At 44.0% G+C, this 8191-nt stretch overlaps 1 long non-coding RNA gene across 1 annotated transcript; it reads right to left on the bottom strand.

Moving 5' to 3' along the window:
• Positions 1-1271: 1271 nt before the first annotated feature.
• On the bottom strand, positions 1272-8191 carry LOC140217175 (uncharacterized). Its single transcript, XR_011893691.1, has 3 exons — positions 8143-8191; positions 4193-4226; positions 1272-1399 (listed from the first exon to the last, which is right to left on the bottom strand). It is a non-coding gene; the product is annotated as an uncharacterized lncRNA (long non-coding RNA).

The raw sequence follows: 8191 nt of genomic DNA, 5'->3' as shown, positions 1-8191 counted from the left end.
TATATATATATATATATATATATATATATATATATATAAATATATATATATATATGCAAGAACGCAACTAGCGCAGAGTCGTCCGAGCACGTGCAGCGACGTGATACCCGCGGTGGCTGCGGAACTAGGACGTAATTCCCAATATTCATCAATAGTTTTTTTATGCCAAGCATAAGGTCCTGTGGAACCGGGAAGTTCTCTGTGCTTGAAGGTTGTTACAAACCCCACCGGCAAACTCGAAAGCGCCGAAAGTATCGCGAACTCACACTCAGGAACCAGAAGGCCAGCTGGTCGCAGTCAGCGAGGCCGAGCAGAGGCTGAACCACCAGCGGCAGCGAAGCTGTCACCGCCAACGGCAGCGTGTCCAGTATCCACAGGCACGTCATCAGTGCGATGCAGAACACGTGCTTCGCGTCCTGCGCACCGCGCAGCCAAGGATATCGGTCAGCTGTTCTTGCTGAGACCAAGACTGCATGTGGAAGAGCGGCCTATAGCCACCAATTCTGGCACCATGATCGCTCAGCTGTATCATGTAGACTATGGGTGGTACATGGATTTGTCTAATCTGGGTGCTTGTGGCCTCAGATTCGTTCGTGGCCTTATTACGCTTGATCCGTTCAAATCACGAAGGGATCGCATTTTTTCCCTAAACACGTGATGACAATAAGTTTCAGGACACACGCATAGTCATAGCAATTTGACGCAATTCACACGCTATATTTTGTTGAAGATGATCGATTTACAAGGTTACAAAGCCGTTCGAAGCCAGGAGGACGGAGCCTGAGCAAGTCACTGCAGTGCCCACCATTACCCTGCTGCCCGAATGGCCACACTTGCGATTCCTGTAGACATAGTCACCGGAATAGTCCTTCGGTAAATTTTGTAGGAAACATCTTATGATACCACCAGCAACCCGTGTACCGCACGTAACGGCGCCCATGAAAGACAGGGCTATTGCTGATGTTGTCTCTTACCAAGTTTACGCTGGTTCCGATGCCAGGTTTAGGCATTGGTCTCGGGTCGTGCCATGGGTGTTTACAACACTCCAGCTAAGGAAATCTATAATCAGTACTCGGGCACTTCCTTCGCGAAGCTTGCCAAACGGTTTCAAACAGTTGCTCACAGTCGCGCCAGTAAGCCACGAGCATGCGTGCGTTCCGAGCGCACATTCGTTCAACGTGCAGCTGACACGCTAAGGTGAGAGCAGCTCGGTAGTAATCTCGCATCGTTATCAGCCACACTTGTCTTCGTTCTTGACACACTACCTGGATGAACAGCGCCATGAATGTTGCTGCGATGAGGGTGCCGTCGGCGGCGCATTTTCTGGCTCGCAGCGACGGGACACCCGGTTGGGGGCAACGACATCGGATCCGTCTGGCTAGAGATCCTAGCTTTCCGCCTTCATCATGCAAACAAGGGGAAAAAAGAGATGCGGTCTAAGCGCGTTTTAAGACACTTTGGATAATTTTCATAAAAGTGTAGACGATTTAAACATTGTTGGTCACGAAGAACAATTTTTTCGCATTACGCATCACATGCGTTACTCGAAGACGTGGGACGTTCCCCATCTGCGGCAAGTTGTTTTTTCATCTACTTTCATTGCCAATAATTTAACATTTCTTTAATTCACTTAGTAAGTACATGTAATTTCCCCTATGTTTTCCTTGGTGTCTTTGTTCGTTGGCTTTTCACAATATAAGACACAATACAGGTAGTAAATAATGCTCCTGTTTAAAAAGCAATAATAAGTACTTTGAACAGCTCTATAGCTGAACAAAGATATTATAGGTCGACAATTCCGATTATTTGCCTTGGGCCCTTAATTAGACGTTACACTTACCACTAATATTACCATGAACGGTTCCCAGCCTGGTATTGACAAGTACAGCGACATCTTGAATAGAGCAGTGATTCAAAATTGCTGAACAGACTGAATTCCTAGCTTATTGACAGAACATCTATATAGAAGCATTTTTATAGCGATACGCATTTTTACAGTTTATAATAACCTACAATATAATGCATCATTTACTGCAACGTACACTGAATATTTGCAATCTGATATGACGGTGAGTGAATATGAGACCTACAGTAATGTGAGTTCTAAAGAAGGCAGTCGAAGCAGAGTATAGCATCCATTATATATGGGATGTTTCTGCGAAGATTTTAACCAATCTAAAAATTAGGCATGACAAATAGCACGATTCTAATCCTTGAGCAGGACTGCTAAAAAAGGGTCGTTGTTTTAACAAAAAAGTTCAAAAGCAGAACTGAATGACCAACAAAAATTCAATACTTAGGCGTATAATTAATAATCTTACGGCAAATGTTGCAATTTACAAATTGTAGCCGAGAGTTCACAAAGTGGATCTGCTTAGAACGAATTTTCAGAATGACACCAGTTTCCAGGTATTAATTCCCTAACTTTACGAGCAGATACATTGGCACCACAGTTACATTCGCGCTTCTGCGCATAAAATGGTGCTTTGTTAAAAAAGTAAGTGGGATAATTGTGCCTTCTCACCGTACGTTTGATGACGCATATCTTGTAGATGGTGTCATCTAGAAAATTCTATTCAAATGCGTTTGCCTTGCCGTCTCACCAGCTGCAATTCGTAATTGCAATGCATGCTGTAAAATTATAAGTTAAAAGTTAATTCGTGACTTTGTTGTTAATTAGCCAATTACACATTTTCATTTCCCGTGCAATTAATATCCGCCTCACCGAGTGCATCAGCTCAAGGACCATAATTTTGCTACCACAGGCGGTTCTTAAAAATTGCCTGAAGTCCTCGCAGAAACAACTCGTATGACTGCGGCGCGATAAACGATGCTTCAGCATGTATAGCATATGCTGTACATGCTAAAAAACGGTACTTCGTGCCTTGCGTTGATGTTTAGTGTATTTTCGCGGCGCGATTTTTCGTAACTGCGAGACTGCATTAACGTTTATTCAAAAATAACGAAGGCGTCTAAGACTGCGCCTTTTCTGTCAATACTTCAAGGAAAATAGCTTCGCTTACATGCACAAAGTTAACTGGGCTCTTCTAGTAGAAGGCCCTATAACGTAGTATTATTCCGATATGTTTTTATTCCAATCTCCTGACGTCAAATTTGCGTAACCGCAGACGCAAGTATCGGGCGGTGATCCGCAGGGTTTTCTGTACAGACCAATCAAACGCCCTCCTTGTTTATAGGAGGTCACTTCTATTTGTTTAAAAACGAATAGCATTGCCTACAGTGAGTGGCTTGTCTTATCTAATTGGCTGACAAGAGGCGAGGAGCACGCTCAAGGGGAGAGGAATTCGATGGGGCCGAGCCAGGGCACTGAAAATCGATAACCGCATGCAGAGCGTGGTGCCGGCGTCAGCGATTGGTCCCCTTTCCCTTACTTGGCTTGAGGTGATTGGTCGAAAATTGCTGTGGCATGCAATGAAAGGTTACGTAAACGGGCCGAAAGTGCTTGAAAACGTTACACGGCCACGCAAAAAGGTTTATTGTATGCAAATAAACCCATTCTCTCCGGCAGGTGTGAGTAGCCAGTGCCTGAGGGATCGGCGGACGCCATCTTTTATTCCTTTCGGAACGGGGCAGCCTGCGGCTATTCAGAAAAAAATATTTCTTGTTCGGCATATTAATGTATCTTTAACGCGTACACGTCACCTTGACGCGCTGAGCTTTCACGGTTTTATGACGTAGCGTGACAAGTAGGTTTAGTGGGTGCAGCCCGAAAATTTTTGACCAATACCGGAGGGTTAATGGCGAAAAGGCGTCGAATCAGAAATAACTTTTTTCTTTTGTTCGGTCCAATCATGCATAATCAGTGTGTGCACGTCATATCAAATGGGGAGCTACCACCGTTTTCGTGACGTCGCGTGACAGACAGGCGAAGTGGGGGTGGTCCAAAAAAGCTTTTGACCAATCGCGGAGGGCTGATTGCGCAATTGGAATAGAACAGTTTGGAATAGCTTTACGTTATAGCGCCCATAGACACGCTCCCAGTGAAAATTTACATACAACTTTTACAAGTTCTTCCTGTATGAAAATTTTCGTAATTTTTATTTCTATTTCCACGACCCGAGTGTTCCGACCTCCCTTCTGTGTCACAGTCAACGCAGTCAACGCCTTACAAGAACGCCGAACAAGGCTTAAAAGAAAAACCTCGGTGAGCAGTAAAGCCTGCAGGACTTACCGCCTCGTCGAATCACGGCCGCCACGCGCTTCATCTGTGGGAAAGAGAAACGTAAATGGCAGTCGACGATTACGCTTCTTAGCACGACTCGCATGTGGTGCCATATGGAGCAACTACATTCTTGTGGTCCGTTTTCTCAGATATGACCTATACGGGGTCATCATTAACACTGACGTGGCCTCGGTGCTGAATAAACGGACATTTCTAGCTTTCTGACATACCACAACTAATACGACACACGCTGCCATTTATTCCACAAACAGTACTCCAATCTGACGGAAAAGTCTTACCAGACGGCGACCTGCCCTCTCACGACAGGCACATGCACGGACACCGTCCACACACACTTCCGTCTTGAGTGGATCATAGACACCCACACGCTGACGTGTCACGATCGTGAAACCGCACAAAATTACATTGACCTAGTTCTTAAATGTTACCCCCACATCCATCCATCCATCCATCCATCCATCCATCCATCCATCCATCCATCCATCCATCCATCCATCCATCCATCCATCCATCCATCCATCCATCCATCCATCCATCCATCCATCCATCCATCCATCCATCCATCCATCCATCCATCCATCCATCCATTCATCCATTCATCTATCCATCCAGCCTGTCCTGTTGGTCCTGTGCTCTTTCGTCGGGCTGTCTGTGATTCCTGTTCGGCCATGTCGGTCTTGTAGTCTGTATTTTCTTTCCTGTACTGTGTCTCTCTGTTTCTATGTCTATCCTTTCTCTTCTGTTCTGCCCTGTCTGTCCTGTCCTCTCCTTTCTGGCTGTCCGTCATTTCTGGGCTGTCCTGTCTGTCTTTTAGTCTGTGTTTCCTGTTCTCTCTTGTCTGTCTGTCTGTCTGTCTGTCTGTCTGTCTGTCTGTCTGTCTGTCTGTCTGTCTGTCTGTCTGTCTGTCTGTCTGTCTGTCTGTCTGTCTGTCTGTCTGTCTGTCTGTCTGTCTGTCTGTCTGTCTGTCTGTCTGTGAATGCTTGACCTCCACAAAAGGCTCTTTCGCTAGAGTTGTATGAAGCGCGAATTCCTGCTATTCCTAATGCTGGACATATTAGCACGTCGCTTCAACACATTTCTTCTGGTCACAAAACTCAGCGCAATGCCACATAAAGCGCCCACAGTGGACGCACGGTGTCGCTGCCGCAAGTTGAAGGTCATCGGAGCAGACGCCCGACCATGGATGAAGGAAAAAGGTAGGATAGAGCAACACGTCACGCAGCCAGCCTTGGCAAGGGAACAACGCTCCGTGACGCCAGCCCATTTGCTCAGTACATTGCTCGCTTGTGCAATGCTGGCCCAACACGTGACCTGTTGCGTCGAGATCACGGAATCGAGATTTGCCGAGACGTTTGGCGCCCGGTAATGGGTTCCTTATTCTATGGCTAGTTTTGATCGACGTGTGCTCGGTCACTAGCTGCTTGGCTGCTCTGCTTCTATCTCTCGCCACATTTTGCCTTTATCTCTGGCCACGTGTCGGGATGACACCATTGGTTTCAATAGCTTCGTGCGATATGCTTCCGCCTATCTTTTTCTTTCCTCCATGTGCCCGACGGACGCCACAGGCGTTCAACGCGTGCGACCGCTGTTGGGCAGGGGTACACTACCATTATTAGCGTGTGAATATTGTCGTGACAACGTGTAAATCGCCGCCCTGGTTTTTCTCAGTGTTTAAACATTTAAACATGAATAATTTGAAAACAACTACAATGGCGTGTTTCATTTCCAGCCTCACCTGCATTTGTAAAGGTGACCCACTTCGTAATTGAAAAGGTACAGTTTGAACCTCTCCACCGTTAACTGGTGACAGAGCAATTTCACGCCACCCTTTTATGTAATTACACGTAAGAGGTTTGCGTTGCTGCTGTTAGCCGCTGTTGTTTCAGTTATTTCACAGTCCATCTCTCTCCGTGAAGAAACAGCATGCATCATGATAGTGACAATGCCTACCATTTCTTCTGTTCCTGCGTGTGGCCAAGTTACAAGGGCAGAAGTAACCTTACAAAGCACACTAATTAATAAGGTACACGTACTACTCAACTAAATAAGGGTATATATATTATAAAACAGCTAATTAAACTAGGTTTTTAATCGACTAAACTCACTAACAGCGAACTTAATTAACGCAAGTAGACAATTCACAACAAAGCTAACTGAACTAATTAACTGATTATCCAGCTAATAACTGACTAAGCTAACTAAACTAATAGGCCAACTAAACTAGCTAAGCTAATCAACCAATAACTATCTTAACTAACCAAACTTACAACTAAAGGAATAACTAACCTAATTAAAATACCTATAAATAACTGACTTATGCAACTATAACTAAAATAAAGCAACCAAACTAAAACTAATTACATAACTAACTAATAATCAAACTGATTGCTAAACTAACATAAATTTCCAACCAATTTAATAGCTACATTAACTAACTAAAGTCAATAAAAAATCATGTATCAAAGTACAGCAAAAAAAATAACCGAATAAAGTAAACAATATTGCTAAATGACTAACTAAATAAATAAGTAACAAACTAACTGAACTAATTACCCGACTAGCAAACTAGAAGTACAGTTTTTGGAACTAATAAAAGCAATTATCAATAACAATAACAATAACTATCAATAACAAAGCTAAGCAACTAATTGATTATGTTATGTAACTAAACTAATAACCTAACTATATTTACTAACGGAATGTAATTAACTAATTTTACTAATGAATCAACTAATAGCTAACTTACTAAACAAGCTAACCAAATATAAATAAACTATATAACTAACTAGACAAAGTCCAAATATAGACAACCGACTCAACGGCTTGTGCAAGGAAAGCCGCAAATTACAGAGGAGGCCGTCTGTAATTTAAGCACAAACGCATCACAAATAAATTATTTTGCGAAATCTTGTCACTTCATGTTTACTCTGGAAACAAGCTGAAATAAATGTTGCAGAGACGCCTCTCTTCGTGAAAGATTTGCATGATCGTGTAGCCCGGCCATTCCCCTTTCTACTTAAACCAGCGCCTCTGGTGCCCCCTCCGGTCCATATATAAACCTTTCGGGGAAGTTTCGTGACCAGAAGGAAAATATAGAAGGCCCCTGGTATTAGCGAAAGAGGGTAGCCAATGGCAAAATCACCTAATAAAGAAATCCTTCTTATATTCGCCTTTGAACGCGACCATCATTTGATTCCTTTAGCACCAGAAATTACTTTGGAAGTAACATAGTACAAGAATCGCCTGACGTTCACCTAAGCCTTTTCCGATTACATGCAACTTCAACTTGCGTTCCAGAACAATTCAAGGAGCGCATCTTGCAAGCCCCAAGCAAGAAATGCATTGTGCGATAAAAATATTCTCGAGAATATCATTCAGATAGATAGAAAACGGAAAGGTGAAATTTCCGGCATTTTCAACCGCGTAATTTTTATGCTGCCTGCAATACAAAACACTTAGGGGAAACGCAGCCTAACTAGTTTCAGAAGTGCCAAGCTTACATGCGTTCCAAAGTTATCAAGAACTTGTGGCCGTTGAACGTGATGCTAGTTTGTGCTATGCCAGACTTACTTTTGCACCACAAAACTAAAATCTACTCGACACTATAGCGGTCGCTCGCGATGGCCACCAAGAAAAGGACCATCGGCTATGGGCGTGAGTTGACTGAGGACGGGAACCCTCAAGGCTACCGGGCGAGAAGGGCTGCAGTAACTAAAGGTAGAGGGCCTGCGTGCACAGGCCGCCTGCAGCACTGCTGCTGTACTCCGTGTTATGGATACTACGAAATAACGGGAAAATTGCTTTACAGTTGGTATGCCCAGGAAGGCCTATAGCTGCATAAACTAGTGCGCTAAAGCACAACTCGGGACAAAGCCAGGGCCTATGATGTGAGGTTAACAAGTTTACCAGCGGCAAAATAGTCACCGCATTCTATTTACCTTGTTAACGTGCAAAGGCTGAACTCGAGGTGTAGAAAGAGGGCCGCAC

This window comes from Dermacentor andersoni, chromosome 4 (genome assembly GCF_023375885.2).
Source record: "Dermacentor andersoni chromosome 4, qqDerAnde1_hic_scaffold, whole genome shotgun sequence".
Lineage (NCBI taxonomy): Eukaryota > Metazoa > Arthropoda > Arachnida > Ixodida > Ixodidae > Dermacentor > Dermacentor andersoni.
The sequence above is the reverse complement of the archived record's forward strand: the minus strand, read 5'-3'. Positions and strand labels throughout refer to the sequence as shown.